Source organism: Rhodnius prolixus, unplaced genomic scaffold (assembly GCF_049639745.1).
Source record: "Rhodnius prolixus isolate KJV_2025 unplaced genomic scaffold, Rpr scaffold_13, whole genome shotgun sequence".
NCBI classification, from domain to species: Eukaryota; Metazoa; Arthropoda; class Insecta; order Hemiptera; family Reduviidae; genus Rhodnius; species Rhodnius prolixus.
The window spans coordinates 5,646,743-5,666,896 of NW_027411583.1; the positions used below are offsets into that span (position 1 = coordinate 5,646,743).

The following is a 20,154-nucleotide window of genomic DNA, read 5'->3' on the forward strand; positions in this document are numbered from 1 at the left end:
ATTCAGTTTTAAATGTTGCTATGGGTTAATGTTGGAGGTAAAGATTTCCATCATAAAGAGGACTGAATAAGCAATGAATATTTGCAACTAACGGTTCTCAATAGAGAAAGAATTAAGTATCAACTTCTGTGCTGTTTCTAAGAACTAATCTCATGAATATCAAATAAATATTTCAGATGTTTATTCCTGAAGAGCATTACATGGAGTTGTTACCTAGGAAATACTTGCTTCAGTACTTCACACATAGCCAACGAAGAACGATGAAGTGAAGGGTAATATGTTCATGTCTATTTTAATTCAAAATATAAAGGACGTAGAAATTATGGACCTTAGCAATTTTAAATTCAGCTCTGCGGGTTATCATTATACATCAGCGAACAGTAATGAAGGTAAGGAAATATTGTTCCGACGAACTGTTTACGAAGTGAAATATACAGAATGTTTTAAATATATTTTATTTGGTACAACGTTTTTGAAATTTTTTTAGAAAGGATATTAACATGATTATTCCACGATGTTTTGTAATTGTGACACCCTAACATTTTGCTGATATTACGTATGGAATAGGGTTCTGATCTGCTGTAATGTTTAAAATGGAATCAGTAGTTAACTATTGTTCTGGCTCTTACAACAATCAGGGTTTTGGTTTTAGAAATATTAAACATAATGTGGATGGTTTTATTAAAACTGTCCGGTAGGACAGTTGTATAAGGGTTGACCATCAAAAACTGCACGAAAAAGCGTAACGTTGAAAAACACCCAACTTTGACAATTTTTTTCTCTTTTTCTATAAAAGATAAAATTCCCAAATTTTCTTTAAATCTTACTCCAAACCCTCCTTCATAACTGTAATTTTTTTGCAACCACCCAGATCTAATAGGTTTCGAGAAAAAAGTTGCCGAAAATGAGCAAAAACCGCTTTTTCAAAAAATGTTCTTGTTCTTCTTCTTCTTGTTGTTCTTGTTCTTGTTGTTACCTTTTTTGTAAACAACGTAGCGCCTAAACGCGTGAACCGATTTTCATGAATGAGGTGTCATTGGATTCGGAATTTTATGTAGATGTGCCTTTTGGGGGTCTCGATCCTGTACATCGAATGGGAGAGGAGTTAGCCCCCTTAATGTAAGGCCCCCTCCAAAATTATTATTACTAATTACTCTGTAAATCTTGGCCCGATTTTGATAAAATTTGGTAGGATGATAGGGTTAGGGCTCCCCTACGTAACATTAAAGCGGCGATCAGCTCTTACACTTGTTAAGGGGAAGTATAGCAATCGTTTCAAATTATCGACACGTGAACCGACCGAAGTGTCATTCGAATCGAAATTTTGTACAGATTTGCACTTTAAAAGTCTCGACGCCGTGCCTCATAAGGAGGGGAGTTCGCCCCACCCAAATAAGGCCCTTTCTAAAACTATTATTACCAATATTTCTATAACGCTTAGTACGATTTTGATAAAATTCAGCTCGAATAAGTGGTTAAAGCTCCTCTACGTTGCTGATGCTCTTGCACCTACTAAGAGGAAGTACTGCAATCGTTTAAATAATCAATGAGTGAACCGATTTAAATCAATGAATTGTCGTTCGATTAAAAAATCTTTGCCTTTTAGGGAGAAGTACTGCAATCGTAGTTTATTTTTCTTACTCCTCTTAAAAGGAAGTACTGAAATCGCAGTTTAATTTTGATATTCACGTACAAATACCTTCCTACGCTTTTTCAAAAACATTGTAATTGGGGATGGTTTGGGGGACCGCAACTATAATCATTCTTTAAAAAGATCTCTCCAGTGGTAGTTACGGTTCCGACTTAACACCTTATCTGGTTATAATTATAGAATTGCTTATTCCAAATTTTAAAAAAATCTGTAAAGCAGATATGTAACTTTGTAAAATAGACAAAAAGGAAAATCTATCCAAAAGGTACAAAAATCTCCTTAACAAAAACTTACAGTTTAAAATGTTAAGTATAAGGGTTGATTAAACGCCAAAAGGTACACAAATCAGCAAGTACCCAACATTTCATTAATACTTCATTAATATTTAAGTAATTCTACTGCATTAATTTTCATTAATGTTATTTTTTAGAATTTATTAGATGTCACAGACCCTTATGCTGGCCACTTCATTTATAATATTTTTTTGTTATAATTATGATAAATCACATAAATATGTACATGCATGTTAAAGTAGAAAAATACAAAGTTAGAGTCGGCTACTGTCTTGAATTCGTCTTACCGAAATATTCGTGAGCACAAATAACACACAGTTATAACAAGTAGATTATTCAACAACAATTATTGATTTCTCGATTGTAATTTAATTTAGTCCCCCTAATTTTACTTATAGTAAAATACTGGAATAATTAGCTGTCCTAAAAATATGCATATCTTATTTACTTTATATTACATATATACAACATTGTGGGATGAATACCTACATTGAGAATGTAATTGAAGAAAACTATGTTACTTGCGATAAAGCCAGATAATTATTATAAACGTTTGACTACTTCATAAAATAACAATTACTTTAATCGAAGAATGAACTTAAACCGACGATTTTTGAAAATCATTGATGTATGTTGGTGAAGTTTCTTTTAAAAGAAAGTTTTGAATTTTTTAGCCTCATAATTTTTTTTTATTTTTTGTAACGTTTTTCTTTTTAACCTGTAATTAATAGTTTCATTATTATAGATAACTAGATATTACAGTCAATCTACAGTGCTACTTGAACATATATTTTGTAGACGAAAATGGCCAGCATAAGGGTCTGTGACATCTAATAAATTCTAAAAAATAACTTATTAATGAAAATTAATGCAGTAGAATTACTTAAATATTAATGAAGTATTAATGAAATGTTGGGTACTTGCTGATTTGTGTACCTTTTGGCGTTTAATCAACCCTTATACTTAACATTTTAAACTGTAAGTTTTTGTTAAGGAGATAACTTACTAGATTTGCTGTTGGAATATGTTGGGTCGTTCTTAACTTCTATTTATCTGTTTTTGTCGACGAAGTCTTCCATCTTTTTGTAAATATAGTCTGAACTAAATTAACATTAACTATATAATTAGAACTGAATTGCCTATGCCCGCTTTGTTAATTGGTGATTATTGTCTTCTTTTGTGATTTAGGTTTTTTGTGGTTCAGTGTTCCTGATTGTTTAGTTCTATGTCTTCAGTTTAAAATGTGTATTTTTGATAATTTCAGCCGCTAAATGTTCGCGTACTTTTTTTATAATGAAGTAATTTTACTGCCATTCCTGCGTCGATCGTTAGATGCTCAATGTTTTTGATGTGGTTATAATTTTTGATATAATATTAATATACATAAGTTCTTTTTCTTGATTAAATGTGAATGTTCAAACTCAAAGAAGAATATGCTAGCTTGTTTTTTGATTGTCATAAAATTATCTTTTAATATTTGCTTTCCGACCGTCGAGGTGAACACATCTCCCATGACATATTATCAAGATTGTATATGTGGAGAGAGGTGTTTTGACTAGTTATTTTTGGGGAAGAGCGACTCTGCAGTCGTACTGAGGAGACATCTTGTTTGACAGTTGTATGTTATATACGCAGTTCAAGTGCTCCCTGGTGGCAAACATATGAACTAACTTTTCTTTACATAGCTAACAAGTCTAGTAAGTGCTGCTGACCTGGTGGCAAATATGTGAACCATTTTTTCTTTTTTACTTTTTACTGATGCAATTTTTTGGAACTGCTATTACTTTACTTTATTTTTTTTTGTTTAATGTGAACGGAATTTTTAGTTTTATACATACCTGTACATTACTTTATTTGCCTCTTATTATTTTTACTCTTTTTTAACTTTGTTTTTATAAAAATAAGAAGTCTATGGGAAAAGAGAAAATACATAATGACGTTTTTAATAATGTATAGATAATTCTTTATTTTGCTACCACTTATACATTTTTTTTTCTTTCGTACTACAGAAACATTTTAAATTCAATTACATCTTTTAGGTAATGATTCTTAAAATTATCTACATTGTAAAATTAAAATTTATGTTACATTTTCAACTTCATGTATACTTTTTTTTTTACAAATAATCGACTGAACAATAAAAGAGATGGAAGAGTTGCAGTTGGATAGTTGTTTTCCAATGTCTTTTTCATTTTGACTTAATTTGATGAACATTTTTTGCAGGAAGCACTCCAGTTTCGGCTGTTTCAACTCTGGAAAATAACGTTATACAATGAGAAAATGAGATAGACTGTTTACTGAATGATACTATAAATAAAACTCAACTTCCTTGAAAATCAATGTTAATTTGTATAGGTTTAAAGAAAAATAGATCAATCTTTTAGAAAGAAAACGCAAGATTTTACGTATTTACATAATTTTTATATTATTTGAATCACTTATTTACCATTATTTAATTTAAAAATTATTTCCTAGTTTAAATGAAATAAATGTAATTCTGTTTTTTGCATAAATTCGCACACTTCTCATAAGAAATAATACAACTCCAACTTTAAAGTTTTATAGGTTTTAGGAGGAATGCCTAATAAGAACTTAGTTTCATTGATTATTTTTACTGAAGATTTTACGATTTATTAACATCTGGTATAACACGTATGCACAACATGCGTGTAACCTTCCTTTCTTAGTCTGCCACAAAGTGTAGGCTGTAGTGTGTAATGGTAACTTTGTTAAAGTAGAAATAGTTAATCATTTTGACCCAAATTAAATTTTTTTCAAGAAAATTGAATACGGAATGGTTTAATTTGGTTGCTACGAACTTAAACTGCTTGATAAAAGATTTACGGATGGTTGGACTTATCCGTAAGTTCAGATTAAAAGGGAAAGATTATTTATGAGAAAGGAGCTTTTAGTTTATGTTGCAATACTGATAATGTATGAAATAATAGATAAGATTTGGTTCTTCTTAAAGAACCATCTAATAAGTATTACCAATGTGCTGCTGAATGTATAAAAGGTATAAACTGAGCATTTCTGTGCTGTTGGCCGGCAAAAAATAAGAAAAGTCGATGGGAGAAAGTACTGGAAATTAATAAAATTAATTCGTAAGTAATAATTTTAACTAAATTCACACCTTGTGTTAGACTGCAGAAATGAGAGCCTTTTTAAGTTGAAGTAAAATCTGGTTAATCTTACATTAGCCTTCGGAGTTGTGGCCTATTTATTTTGAGTGCATGCATTGTAGAGCAAAAGTTACCATTTACGAGTACTTTCAAATAATTTATTGTTAGTTCCCGCACACGCTAGCGCCTATTTAGTTTGAGTTTAGTTCCCGCTACAGTGCCGAGCCTTATCTTTCCTTCTTTTAACTTCATTTGTCATGTTATTGTTCACAGTTTTTATTCTCTTGAGGGCATGAATGTTGTCTGAGTGAGGAAGGCCACATGAAAGTTTTGAGATTTTGTATGGGATGTTGGTTTAATTAGTAATAGATATGTGTGTCCACAAAGAAATCCGTGCGATAGATGAGTAGGGATGGCTGTGCAGTCTATAATCTGTAGTCAGAAGCGTTCTATTTTTTTCCAGTGCTTTCCAAAACTTTGCCAATAATGCTTAGCTTTCTTGTGGAAATGATTACCTCTATGGACCCTTCTTTACATCCAGCAGCACGCCGTTATTAGGTGATTCTCATCAATTCTATTCTGGGATATTAAGAAGTCAAGGTATACAGTCCACTTGCCACTCTGCCTATGTGGGACTTCTTCAGGTAATCTTATCTATTATTTCATACATTATCAGTATTGCAACAACTAAAAGCTCCTTTCTCATAAATAATCTTTCCCTTTTAATCGGAATAAGTAATGTTTTAATTTGTATAAAATTTTATTTGATAAATTGGCGAATTCTGTAGCATTTTCAATTAAATAACTGCATTCTTTAGCCAGGTTAACCTTTTCGAAATTAATCTCGCTGTATCTGATCTATTATTTAAAAATACATTTTCTTCGAAAAATTACAATTTTGTTAGAAAAAGGTAATGTTTAAACCACATAAAAATGACGTTATTTTACCCAATAGAAAGTGATGTATTTTATTATTGACAAGAATTCATTTATATTAATCAAAAAATGTTGTAGTTCATAAACAGTTACTTAAATTTAATATCAGTCCTGTATCTTTAATCATTGAGCAAAATTATTCACCCAAATTAAACTTTTTTTCAAAAATATTATTTTTTAATTAAACCATACTCTTTTAACTTAAATTTCATAGAAAAAGGTTCAATTTTAGTCAAGAAAGGTAGCATTAGAGTGTTTCAAAATTAAAATTTGTGTTACAAACGAGTTAACCCATTGCCCATTGCTACCTTGGTAGTTCTAATTTTGGTTGGAGAAAAGGATAAAATTTAATTGAAATATTCAACGTTAAACTTAAATTCGTAGGCTGCAGCATTTTCTAAAATTGACTAAGAAAACTATTATTCCCCAAATGAAACCTATTTTTCTTTGAATATTAATTTCGTTTAAGTATTAATTTGTTAGAAAGTGGTAATATTCAGGTGTAAAATAGTAATATGTATAATACAAGTTTAGTACAAAACTAAAATTACATCGTAGGAGTGGGTCAGGTTCAAATAATATTCTTTTTTTACTAAATTTACTATTTTTACAATGCGTCGTGTTCATTCAAAAATCTGATCATATCTGTTTACAAGATTTAAACTTAAATTTTTATTTTCAATCAATTAATTCATTTTTTTAATTCCTGTAAGATTAACGTTTCTCTTTAATAATGGTTGAGTGTTAATTTGTAGAATCTTTAGGTAGAACGCTTTATAATTCAAGATTAACTGTTATAAACATTTTATTTCATTCAATAATGATGCTTTTCAGATTGAAACAGCCAATACTGGGAGTACTTCCTGCAAAACTGTTCATCAAATGAAGTTAAAATGAAAAAGACGTGGAGATGACATCCTCCGAACGGAAATATAAAATAACTTATGAACCACCTTCTAAAAAATGTATTATTTAGTTGTATAATATGTAAGTTTATGTCATAATATAATTAATTATATGAAACTTTTACATTTGTAAAGATAATGTATAGCTTGGATGAGAATAAAGAAAACACTTGAATTAAAAAAAAATTCTATTTATTTGAATACCTACTTTTTTTACACAAACTTAATATTTATATTCTATTATTGTACAAATAAAACAGTAAAAATTATTAAAAAAGCAAAAAGAAGTGCTAAAAAATAATAAAAACTAAAAAAAAAAAAATCAAAAATAAAAAATTAGTTCATGAAAAATCCGGCAGAGGACGCAAAATATCGAAAAAGATAAAAAATTAAAAATTAGTTCTAAAAAAATGCGTAAGAGTACGCAAAACATCAAAAAAGTTAATAAAAAATTAGTTCTAAAAAAATCCGTCGAGAGGGCGCCACAAAACATGCAAGTTTAGCAATTTGTTTACATATGTAAACAACTTTGACAGTAGTTCTAAAAATGACCACCAGATTGCACAGCTGTCACCTCTAGTATATATAGGTGAACATAAACAAATTTTCTTCAGTACGACTTGAGTGATGCAGGGGGGTATATCGCTCTCGCTCGTCACTCCAGAAAACATCGATATCTTGTCATCACCTCTCTCATAAAGAATTCATGATGGTAGTGTAATGGTTATGAAGATGTTGTCGCTTCGACGGTCGGAAAGCAACTATTCTCCCCACCCTGCCCCACCCCCGCGACGAACTTTCTTATATACCCTCTGGAGACCATGTTACCATAGCAACGCGTCCCATCACCATGACAACCACCAAACATTCAACAAACTGCCGCTAGATCGCTCCCATGCCCTGTTTTACCATGCTTAAGACTCTCATGACTGCCACACATTTAACCATGCTAACCACTCTCATGACATCCACACATTTAACCATGCTAACCACTCTCATGAATTCCAAACTTTTAACCATGCTGACGACTCTCATGACTTCCACACTTTTAACCATGCCAATGACTCTCATGACATACATATATACGACCTTGCACTCATATCTAACCATGCTAACGACTCACATGACTTCTTCATATTTTACCATGCCAACCACTCTCATGACATATACACGACCTTGCACTCATATCTAACGACTCACATGACTTCCGAACATTTAACCATGCTAACCACTCTCATGACTTCTTCAAATTTTACCATTCCAACCACTCTCATGACTTCCAAATATTTAACCATGCTGGCTACTCTCATGACTTATACAGTACTTCCTTACACTCACATTTAACCATGCTGGCAACTCTCATGACACACATACGACCTTGCATTCACTTTTAACCACGCTGGTGACTCTCATGACTTATAAATACGACCTTGCATTCACATTTAACCATGCTGGTGACTCTCATGACTTATATAAGACTACCTTATAATCACGTTTAACCATGCTGGTGACTCTCATGACTTATATAAGACTACCTTATAATCACGTTTAACCATGCTGGTGACTCTCTAGACTTAAAAATGACTACCTTACATTTTACATTTAACCATACCAGCGACTCTCTTGACCTATTATTTTCCTATTTTTTACCGTGTCACTTGCAACCTAATTATGTGTTTATCTATTACATGCATAACTTATAGTGCTTTCTCAACTGTAGTTTTATTTTCTTTTTTACGCTGGAATAGTCCAAATTTTTTTATCTGAGGATAAGCCCTCCTTATACAACTACCCTGCCGGACAGTTTTAACCCCTGCAATTTTGAAATGTCAATAATAGTATTTAATTTTTTCCACACTAAATAAGTGCATATTAAGTAGGGCTTAAGCCATAACACAGTACATAATAAACCACTGTATTAAATAAAAAATAATAAAACATATAATCAATAAATTAATGGAAGGAAGAATAAGCAAGGGTCACATTTTTTTTGTAGCTGTTATGAAATTAAAAAAATGAAGGATATTGACTTAAGAAACAATTGGGGCTTAAAAAATAAAAGAAAAATCAAAGACTGAAAAAACTCGATTTATTTTGTGATTAATAAAGTTGATTGCAAAATACAACATTATAATCTGGTAATATGCTAATTTTTCAAGTATATTTATGAAAATGGTTTAAAAATTATTAGCAAGACTGTGTTCTAAGTTATTGAAAAATACAGAATTAATGTGCACGTTTTATGTCGAACCTTTCCATCAAATTAAATCCTTCTTTCGACTAATATTAAAATTATTTTTATTCAGATTCAAAGGGAAAGATTTTAATTATAAGAAAAAAGTTTTGGTTTATGTTTTATTACTTTGGACGTATTAAATAATAGATAAATACTACCTGAAGAACAGTTCCACTGATGGTGATGGTAGATTCCCTTGTTTAGTTTATTATCAGAAACAGAATGGATGCGAATCACCTTATATTTACGGTCTTGCTGCTGGAAGTAAAGAAGAGCCCTTAAAATGACAACACTCAAAAAAAGAAGTTTACTAAAATCCCTCTTTCTTATGAGGAGTTCATTTGTAAAATAAGGTAGTATTATTTTTGACATAACATCTCAAAACATGCTTATTTATATCATTAAGTATTGACAATTATTATTACCTGAATATACAATGCATCGTTGACTTCGTCCTTCTTAGTACCTGTTGAATCCCCCACAGGTTCTGCACTTTCATTCATTATCAGCCATGATTAATCAGTTTAAATATGGAATGGATTGTGAATTCTACCTCAACCATTTTTCCAATTCACACTTGCTGACTGAGTGAATGAGGTTACATACGTGGTTACAACATATCACATGGTGGTGTGTGTGTGTTAATTAATGAGCTATCTAACATTTTTTGAAAAATAGTGAAATAAAATTAAGAAAACCTAGTATGTATTTCAGTCTTGCGTATTTTTGTTGCATTATGTTTTTAAATTGTATTTTACATGAGGGGGCCGCCTTTGGTAAGCACAAACACTGAATACCCAAGTTCAGGTGTTCTGGGAATTATTTGATACCAAATACATTACAATAAACATTAATATTAAAAACATAAATAAACTCTTCACAGGTAATTTTACAGTAAAAAGGAGTTATTCTCTTATAATATTTTGTAGGTTATCAAATAACGAAATTATTAATAATAATGCTAACAAAATAAGGCGTCCCAACCTTTCAGAGTAATTAGGTCTATTAAATTATTGATTATTGGCATCTACTGATGATGATATTTACGATTCCATTGAGGGTGGGAATTACAATTCAGGGTACTAAGATTTAAGATTGGGATATGCAGATGAGTTGGTGTTACTGCTGCCGAACTGGTATTCTCTTTCAAAAAAATGAATAAATTCCCTATCTGACTACTGCGATATGTGGAACTTAGTCGACGTAAATTTAAAAAATTATAGTGTTCAGGAAAGAGAAAAGGTTAGCCAGAAGAGAAAAGTGGCATAAAAAGGAAGCGATTGAGGTTCTTACTTTTAACAAATAACAAATAGCACAGGAAAATATCGTTTGGTTCTGAATTAAGTGTATTCAAGGCGATTCAAGTGCAATTTTGTATTTTTTGTGAAAACTTAACGGTCTTGACATTGAAATCATAGTCTTGGAAATGTAATTAATTTTATATATCAATTAGATAACGTGTAACATATGTCGTTTTAATTGGGAATCAAGAAATGTAATAAGAACAAATTGGACAAGGGAAGTTTAGCACACTGCAAGTGAGAAGACTTTCAAGTAAAACTCTTACGTTTAATATAAATACATTATTTTCATTGTATTTAGCGCTCTCTCTAAATTATTATTTTTTTTTTATTGCTAAAAAATTTTTGCGTTTCTGAATATATCATTATCTCGATTAATATCAAGGGCAGACAAAAATGGTTTTACAGATAAAAATTTTTGGGGATTATTTTGACAATCTGCCTAGACGCAGTTAAACCACTGCTGATTGAGGGGATCTTAACAAGTTTAAAAGTATCAACTCCTCAGTGCATCACAAACCATTGGACTGTTTACAGATCCAAGGGCTGCAAATGCTAAAATTTAAGGGTTTTTTTTGGTACTGGCTCTGTTAGCCTGCTCATAAGAGCAGTTTACCGGGGGGCACCACGAGGAGGTAGAGCTCAGGTTTCTGCCCCCCAAAAAATATACCATTCATGCCTATCGCGAAATTATTCAGGGGATTTTGGCATGAATGGCAGAATAAGGGATAAGTCGCGTTTGGGAATTTATAGAAAGGGAGGACACAACAACCAAGAATACAACCAACAAACAACTGAAAAGACAAAACAACAAAAGACAACAACAAAAAACAATAGAATAAAACACCTGAAAAGTAAAATACATACATAACACATATATTATAAATAATATATAAATATACATAATATAAATATAAAAAGATATCTGAAATAATCATGCAGAGAAAGCGAAGATGCTTAGTAACATGCAGAATGGACTGACCGACTCTGCTCTACTTGGACTTGAAGTTCCGAAGAAGGATATTAATAGTGGTCATATTAACGATCAGTATAATTATAATTCCAGTTACTTTAATAAAAATAACTAGTGTCATTTTGTCATGCACTAATAATAATCATGCACTAATGTTGATGAAGTTGATGTAGCTGGTTGATTGGTACCTGCAAACCCTAACTAAAAAGCAAACTCCAAACTTTAATTTTGTATTTATTTAAAGTCTAACTAATATGATGTCCACCTGAAAACCCTAACTGAAAAGCAAATTCTAAACATTACTTTTGATACTATATTAAAAACTAACTAATATATACGTTGTCCACATCCTTCCTTTTGAAGTCCCTAACATGCCCTAATAATTGGAATTATAATTATTTATTATTTAAATCGGTAGTTGGACGTAAAGTTATCCGGAAATAATAGGCATTACTTAACTTTATTTAGATCAGAGACGAGAGATCGGAGAATATTAATTTGGAAGCGAAGTTTGACCAAAATTTAGAGTAAAAAGAACTTGAAAATGGAGATTTTAGTATGCCGCTCGCTCTAGGAGAGCGACACACTAATCGCGCCCGACGCGTCATCAATATGCCACTAAGAATTCCCCAGTCTACCTTATACTGCTGTAGGTTGGGATATGTAACAATATCTTGCAGTTACATATCCATCGATGTGGCCTGCGACGTCCAGGTTGTTAGTGGAGTGGAGATAGAGGTCTGGTCAATTGACAGTCGTCTTGTGCACCGCATCAGAAGGATAGCGAAGCAGAAGGATAGCGTAGGATAGAACGGAGGATAGCGTTTCTCTTTGAGCTCCACATGAGAGTGGAGAAAACGCAAACTATATCGCATGAAATGGCGGAATTTAGAAAACTTACCAATTGGGGAAAAAAATATTAAAAACATTTCCGAACAATCACTCCCGGAACTTTAACGCTCCCGACCTGAAAACACAAAAAGTTAATGAAATGCTCCCCAATGGGGGAGGAAGTGGTTTGTGTTATGTCTGTATGTGTGAAGTTCTACTGTTATGCAGTGTGCATGGTCTTCTGAGCTGGGGTATCTGTGGGGTCGCTACTCCCCAGGTGACAGCATGCATCTGTCACCCCCTGCGGTACTCCCGGCAATATTACCTGAATTATGACGAAAAAATGCCAGAATCAACAGTTTTGGGCACAAAAGAAATACTGATAAATGAAGAATAATTAATTTTTGATCAACACGGAAGGCAAAAGTTGGTTCAAAACAGAATAATGAGTGCAAGAGCCTAGAAACCTCTAAAGTGTTCTTAGCAGTAATCATTGGCAGCCCAGGTAAACTTACAGGTCAGGACATCCGACCAGTACCAAGTCAAATACATATACTTAGTAGCAATTTAGGGATCAGGTCGAACATAAATAGGTTTAATTTTCACCTGTTCAGTATTAGTTTGAAATAAGAAGAGCTACTAAAAGCAATTTGATAATAAATTACCCAGGCTATCACAAAATGAAGTAAAATAGAACAATAAGAATATTGCATACTAACTCATTCAGCTGTAATTAAATATGCACTGAAAAAAAAAATCAAACCTAAGTATCGCTGCAACAATTGCACTGAGTTTTGTCTATGAACTCCTAAATATCTTTCTAATACCCACTAACCCCTAATCATTATACAATTCATTAGAAGACTTGCTAGAAGTGACAAATCAAAGAAATGTGAAACGATTATCTCAACATGACCCGCAGACAGAGAGCATTATTTAGCAAACAGGGATGTAAATCTGCCGCCTTGAATATGGGCATTAATAAAGCGTTCTTTGAATAGAACAAAATAGGAACTTTCACAATAAATGTTCCCAATACAGAAACTATCAGGTTAAAAGTGCTATATAAACTCAAACTCCAAATCACTACACATATTATTATATTAGGACACTTCAGGAAAAAAAGCAAGAATTACGTATTGCAAATTTCTGGAGCAGCTAGTCTTGCGAGTGTGTGCGCCTGGCTTTCAGTTGGAATCTGTAGAGATCTCTACAGACTGAATAAACTGGGCCAATCTAACACAAACATTAGGAGTGATCTTTTTTTCACTTATTAAAACCAAAATCGATAATCACAATCAGACTAAGCGTGTACCAATTCTCTTGAATTAAAACTTAACAGCATTTTCCCTATATGCCTTCTCACGCCGGGTCTACAACAACACGAACTTACGCGGAATACGGAACGGAAGATCGAAGAACGGCGTAAAAACGTAAAATGGGAAGACCCAGTTTTAGAGAGAGACCTCTTAGTTTCATTTCCTTTTATATTCAATCTCAGACAAGGTTCTCTAATAGACTTATCAGGAGTTATAAAACGGTAAATCAGATCATGATAAGTTAAAAAATACTTCGTTTTTGTAAACTCATCATTTCTGTTTATACTTCATTCTTAACCCACCTTTAAGAGAAACCTAAGGTAAATAAAAGATTTCTCAATTTAGAAACCCAGTTTACTTCATTTCTTAAATAGAGTCTGCACAGATCCAATTTCTCATTTTTACACAGCATTGAAGCAACATGATTCAACTCTCATCATATTTCTCAATAAAGCTTATTTAGTATCCACCCGTTAATACAGTAACAAAGGCACGCGAAGCAGATCTATTTTGCAGAAATTTCCATTGATTCTTTAAATTCCCGGATAGTTAAAAGAAAACTTGATGTTGAAATCAATATTTGCATTTAAACTAGATTTGTTTGGGCATCAGCCCTTGATTAAGCTACGGTAACCGCATACAATTAAATTATTTAACGCTCCTTGAAAAACAAATACATCCTACAATATTCCGACAAAGGACAAATAAAAAACAAGAAGAAAAGTGTCTCTAACTTCTCATAGATTCAAGTTATCCGATTATCAGATAATTTTCGGAGAACGCTGACAGCAAAAAACAAAAGCACTGATATTTTCAATTATATTTTACCCTCACCACCAAACTGGATCAATTTGTTCTGGACAGCGGATTCATAATCTTCCTTTTAATCAACAAATACGATTCCAAATATAATTTCATTTCGCCTTAAACCGAATAAAGTTATTACATATCTTTTTCTAAATTCCGAACAACAAAAAACTTCTATTTCTGTCTTTTAGCTAAAAATCCAATATCCATTTTTTTTTTACTACTAACAAACTTGAAGACCCTATATCGAGGTGACTCAGGCTGGCTGCAGTCCAACTACTGCAGTTACCTCAATACAGGTCTGTTGTTTTGTAAGCAGCTTTAAAAAATGCAATTGGAATTTCGAAGCGTAGACTATGAAATAAGGAAGATTGCTGTTTCGGTGTAATTTAAGTACTTACAACCTTTTTAGGTAATGCGATGGTAACGCAAAATACATATTAAAAATAATATATATAAAGGTCACCACGATTTCGCTTATGAAATTCAATTAACAACGCAAAAAGAAAAGAAATGGAATCATGTTTTCGAATTAAAGGAAGAGCATTGGAATCCTCAGCCCGAGAATGTTTGTTTGATGGAGAGTGTAAAAGAGATAAGTTTTCTGAAATTATCTGAGCACCTTTCTGCCGCCAGTGATCTACAAAAACGATCTAGCTGTTCGTTACAACTGGAGTGCTACAAGGAGTCATAGTCACGCTCACTTTTTTTTATCTAACATTTCTGGAATATTGTATTTTACTTCTACAAGGAACTAAACTTCCGAACTTATTAAAATTGTTATATTATATTTATCGGAAGTTGTCCGATTAGATTGGTAGCAATAACTAAATTAGATTTTATAGAAATAGATCTTAATTTATACTCGCGAGCTATCAGTTACGTTTAGAAAGCGATAGATACAAAGCTCTAAAGTCGAATGATGAGAGATGGAATCAAACTTGCTCAATTGAGCTGTTTAAAAACAAGTTAGACCGTTAGATATCGCTGGCTCGATATCATAGAGGTGGGTTTGAAAATGAGTTAATCTTTTACATACCTTGGTTCCTGCTCAACACTGTGGGGTAAAAAACCGCTAAAGTACCGTTCTATTAGTTCATATAAGTCAATGAATCTTTTATTAGATTGATAAATGAAAAATGAAATTAAAGACTTCTTCCTCCAATTTAAGATGACAAATAGAAAAAAAAAATGCTGTAGAGTTTTATATTCAAAACAAAAGATTGAACTTTTAGTCTGAAAGCAATTATAAGTTTGACTTAAAGCTGAAAAAGATCACATCCTGCATTTTATGTATTGTAAGGCCTACTCAGAAGTCAGAAATTTAAACACATTCATTTTGAACAAGCCATACATAACGAGCTATCTGATCCAGATATTAACGACGGTCCCAACTGAGAAGTTGAACGTTTTGTTTTTCACATATTGTGTACATAATAAGACTATGAGTACAAGGTTTGGAGATTTAGTTTTATATAAGCTTAACCATCTTGATTTCTATATAAGCATTTTGTTTTTTTATGAAAGTTCGTTTTAAGTTCTGCTCAAAGGAAACTTTGATAATGCTCAAATTCTAGCATCTACATAGCATTCCTTGTAAGCTAAAAATTGTCCTGCTCCATGAGCGTTAGTATCGGAATAATCATTTAAATTTAAATAATTACTACTTATAGCAAACTGCAAGATAAAACAAACTGCAAGTTTGGAAGATAATGGGGGAAGTGCAACTTATCTGCAGTTCAAGCAGACTAATCTTCAGTGCAATCGAGTGTTGCCATATATAATTATGATATTTTGTAAGAAAACATTTTGAATTACAGATCGTATAGAAAAGCATAAATTTTGAAACAAATCAGATAACACATTAAAAGCATTGTTTTGAAGGCGAGGTTCCGAAACATAGAAGTTAAACGATCCCAAATTATTGAAGAAAATTGAAATTTAATTTTTTTTTTCGAAAGTTTCGAAATAATGTCTCGCTTGGGTAGGATATTTCCTCATCAAATAGGTTGTTGACTTCTTCCTCTTGATACCAACAAAAATATATCTGTTTCAAACCAACTGTACCACAGTTTAGTAATAAAAATGGTACTATTCAAGAATCATTATACAACACTTTTTGATTATTCAAATGATAGAAAATTAATAAACTTTTTTAATGTAAAGTGATTCTATCCCAGAATGTAGTTGTGAGACATGTTACATTGTGTGATTGTTGATATCTGATATGGTGTCAGTGTAAGAGTGTTGTTTGTGTTATTAACATCAAAAGCTGGTAGATTGGCACCTGAAAACCCTAACTAAAAAGCTAACTCTGAATTTTAATTTTGATATTACTTTAAAATTTAACTAACATGATGTCCACCTGAAAACCCTAACTGAAAAGCAAATTCTGAACTTTAATTTTGGTATTTCTTTAAAAATCTAACTAATATGTTGTCCATTTCCAAAGTAGTTGGTTTGGTGAACCTGAAAACCCTAACTAAAAAGCAAACTCCGAACTTTAATTTTGTATTAATTTAAAGTTAACTAACATGATGTCCACCTGAAAACCCTAACTGAAAAGCAAATTCTAAACTTTAATTTTGGTATTTCTTTAAAAATCTAACTAATATGTTGTCCATTTCCAAAGTAGTTGGTTTGGTGTACCTGAAAACCCTAACTAAAAAGCAAACTCCGAACTCTAATTTTGTATTAATTTAAAGTTAACTAATATGATGTCCACCTGAAAACCCTAACTAAAAAGCAAATTCTAAACTTTAATTTTGATATTACTGTAAAAATTTAACTAATATGTTGTCTATTTCCAAAGTATCTGGTTTGGTGTACCTGAAAACCCTAACTAAAAAGCAAACTCTTAACTTTAATTTTGATAATATTTTAAAATCTAATTAATATGTTGTCCACCTGAAAACCTTAACTAAAAAGCAAACTCTAACCTTTAATTTTGATATTCATTTAAAATCTAACTAATATTTTTAAATATGTCCTTGTGTAAAACCTGGTAAAAAAATCATGCAGAGAAAGCGAAGATGCTTAGTAACATGCAGAATGGACTGACCGACTCTGCTCTACTTGGACTTGAAGTTCCGAAGAAGGATATTAATAGTGGTCATATTAACGATCAATATAATTATAATTCCAGTTACTTTAATAAAATGACTAGTGTCATTTTGTCATGCACTAATAATATCATGCACTAATGTTGATGATGTTGATGATGTAGCTGGTTGATTGGTACCTGAAAAGCCTAACTAAAAAGCAAACTCCAAACTTTAATTTTGTATTTATTTAAAGTCTAACTAATATGATGTCCATCTGAAAACCCTAACTGAAAAGCAAATTCTAAACATTACTTTTGGTACTATATTAAAAGCTAACTAATATATATGTTGTCCACATCCAAAGTAGCTGGTTTGGTGAACCTGAAAACCCTAACTAAAAAGCAAACTCCGAACTTTAATTTTGTATTAATTTAAAGTCTAACTAAAATGATGTCCACCTGAAAACCCTAAATAAAAAGCAAATTCTAAACTTTAATTTTAAATATATTATATTAAAAGCTAACTAATATATACGTTGTCCACATCCTTCCTCTTGAAGTCCCTAACATGCCCTAATAATTGGAATTATAATTATTTATTATTTAAATCGGTAGTTGGACGTAAAGTCATCCGGAAATAATAGGCATTACGTAACTTTATTTAGATCGGAGACGAGAGATCGGAGAATATTAATTTTGATGAGAAGTTTGACCAAAATTTAGAATAAAAAGAACTTGAAAATGGAGATTTTAGTGTGCCGCTCGCTCTAGGAGAGCGACACACTAATCGCGCCCGACGCGTCATCAATATGCCACTAAGAATTCCCCAGTCTACCTTATATTGCTGTAGGTTGGGACATGTAACAATATCTTGCAGTTACATATCCATCGATGTGGCCTGCTGCGACGTCCAGGTTGTTAGGTGGAGTGGAGTGGGGATAGAGGTCTGGTCAGTTGTCAGTAGAGGAGAAGCCTTGGTCTCTTGACCATGGTCAAAATGACGTATAACGCAACAAACACTTTGTAACGCATGACTGTAACGGAATTTGGAAAATACCGAAGCAATTTTTTTTTTGTATATTTAAAACGCACTGGCTGTTCGTCTTAATAAAGAGTTGAAACAATCGCAAGCAATCACTCCCGGGGATTTTAACACTCCCGAACTCGGTGTCTGTAACAATAAGAAAACACAAATATTAGTAAAAATTAGTTTGAAGGATACTTGACAATTATACATATATTAAGTGACATTATTCTCTTATTAGCGAAACATAAATAGCCTACTTTATTGCTAACAGTTCATTCAAAACTCAAATTAATATCTACCTTAAATTTAGTAAATAACTAATATGCTAATACAATATTAAAGAACTCATTAATTATTTAAATAATTTAAAAAGAAAAAAGAATCACAAGAATCTATAAACTACTCAGTTATATTCACATAATCTACTTCCAATCTGTATTCAAATAAAATAAATTTTAGGACCATCTTTAACATAAATAAATCTTCCGAGTTCAATCTAAGGTCACTTTAATAAATTCGAAAGAATAAAATTATTGAAAACACAGTTAGTTTTCAAATGTCTTAATCTGTACTAATTTTTTTTTTTTTTTTTAAAGTTGTACTAAAATATCAATAAATTAATAAAATAGCTGTTTAAAAATTAAAAGTTTAAAAAATAAATAAATAAGAAAATTACGTGTCTAAGAATTCATTCATGCCTGAAATTTGTGCCAATTTCAGTTATAAATTTGGGTCAATTTAAGTTAAATTGGGTTCGATTTAAGTTACATTATATGTACTATTTTTTATCATACACTGTAATAAATAAGTGAGCTAAAACTTATTTTATAGATTTGAAAAAAATACCTTCGTTTCCATCAAATTTTTATTATAAAAACTAATTTATCCTAAAATATTAATAAAAACAATAAAATAGAAGCTAAAAGATTGATTATTAACAATAAAACACTAATTAATTCAAGGAAATAAAAATTCATGCCTGTTGGAACAAGTCGCTTAAGCAGGCAGCTCTTTTTTTTTTCTATTTTAAATAAATAAAATTGTTTAAAATACATATTTTTTAATACTTTTCTTGCTTTTTTATTATTATATTAATAGTAATAAAAATTTGATGGAATATTTTCAATTTCAAATAAGAAAAGGAATATACTTTGCAACTACGATGTTGCCTGGCTGAGATCACCAGTGAAACTGGCAAAATGGCCGTTTCATAGAACATATGTTCTGCTTTACAAATATTATTAAAAATTATTTAATCAACTTATATTGAATTTAATGAAATTATGGCTAAATAAAAAAGTTTTTACACCTAAAATATTTTTTAATTAATTTATTAATTTATTAGAGAGTACTTTATGACGTCACTGCAGATGGTGACCATACGGTACTTTTGATAATAAATCACTAATTATCTTTTTGTTATTTTTTACATTAATTAGACTAGTTTTAGTCTAATTAATTTTTGGAATTGAGTTTGTAAAAGTAATTTAAGTTTTAAAGACGAAAGTAGAAAGCTATTACGTACGACTTCATTTTGGCGATTCTCGAAAATTGGCTCAATAAATTTCCTTTAAAATTGAAATTTAGGTCATGTGATGAACTATCTTTAAAATTTTATCAGTGATTGAACCGTCACATGAGTAAATGAGACTAGATCCGGATCTTAAGTAGGTAAGAGTGAAGGTCCCCATAGTGGGGCTTCCACTCCAA

The 20,154-nt window shown here is 31.5% G+C and overlaps 1 long non-coding RNA gene across 6 annotated transcripts in view; it reads left to right on the plus strand.

Moving 5' to 3' along the window:
- The window catches only part of LOC141447998 (uncharacterized), a 274,234-nt gene extending 267,141 nt beyond the window's left edge, over positions 1-7,093 (plus strand). For 3 of the 6 annotated variants that reach the window (XR_012454760.1, XR_012454757.1, XR_012454761.1), the window contains one exon: positions 177-7,093. This is a non-coding gene — a long non-coding RNA (uncharacterized lncRNA). The remainder of the gene's footprint in view (positions 1-176) is intronic. The other 3 variants (XR_012454759.1, XR_012454762.1, XR_012454758.1) reach the window with 3 other exon arrangements.
- The last annotated feature ends 13,061 nt before the right edge of the window (positions 7,094-20,154 follow it).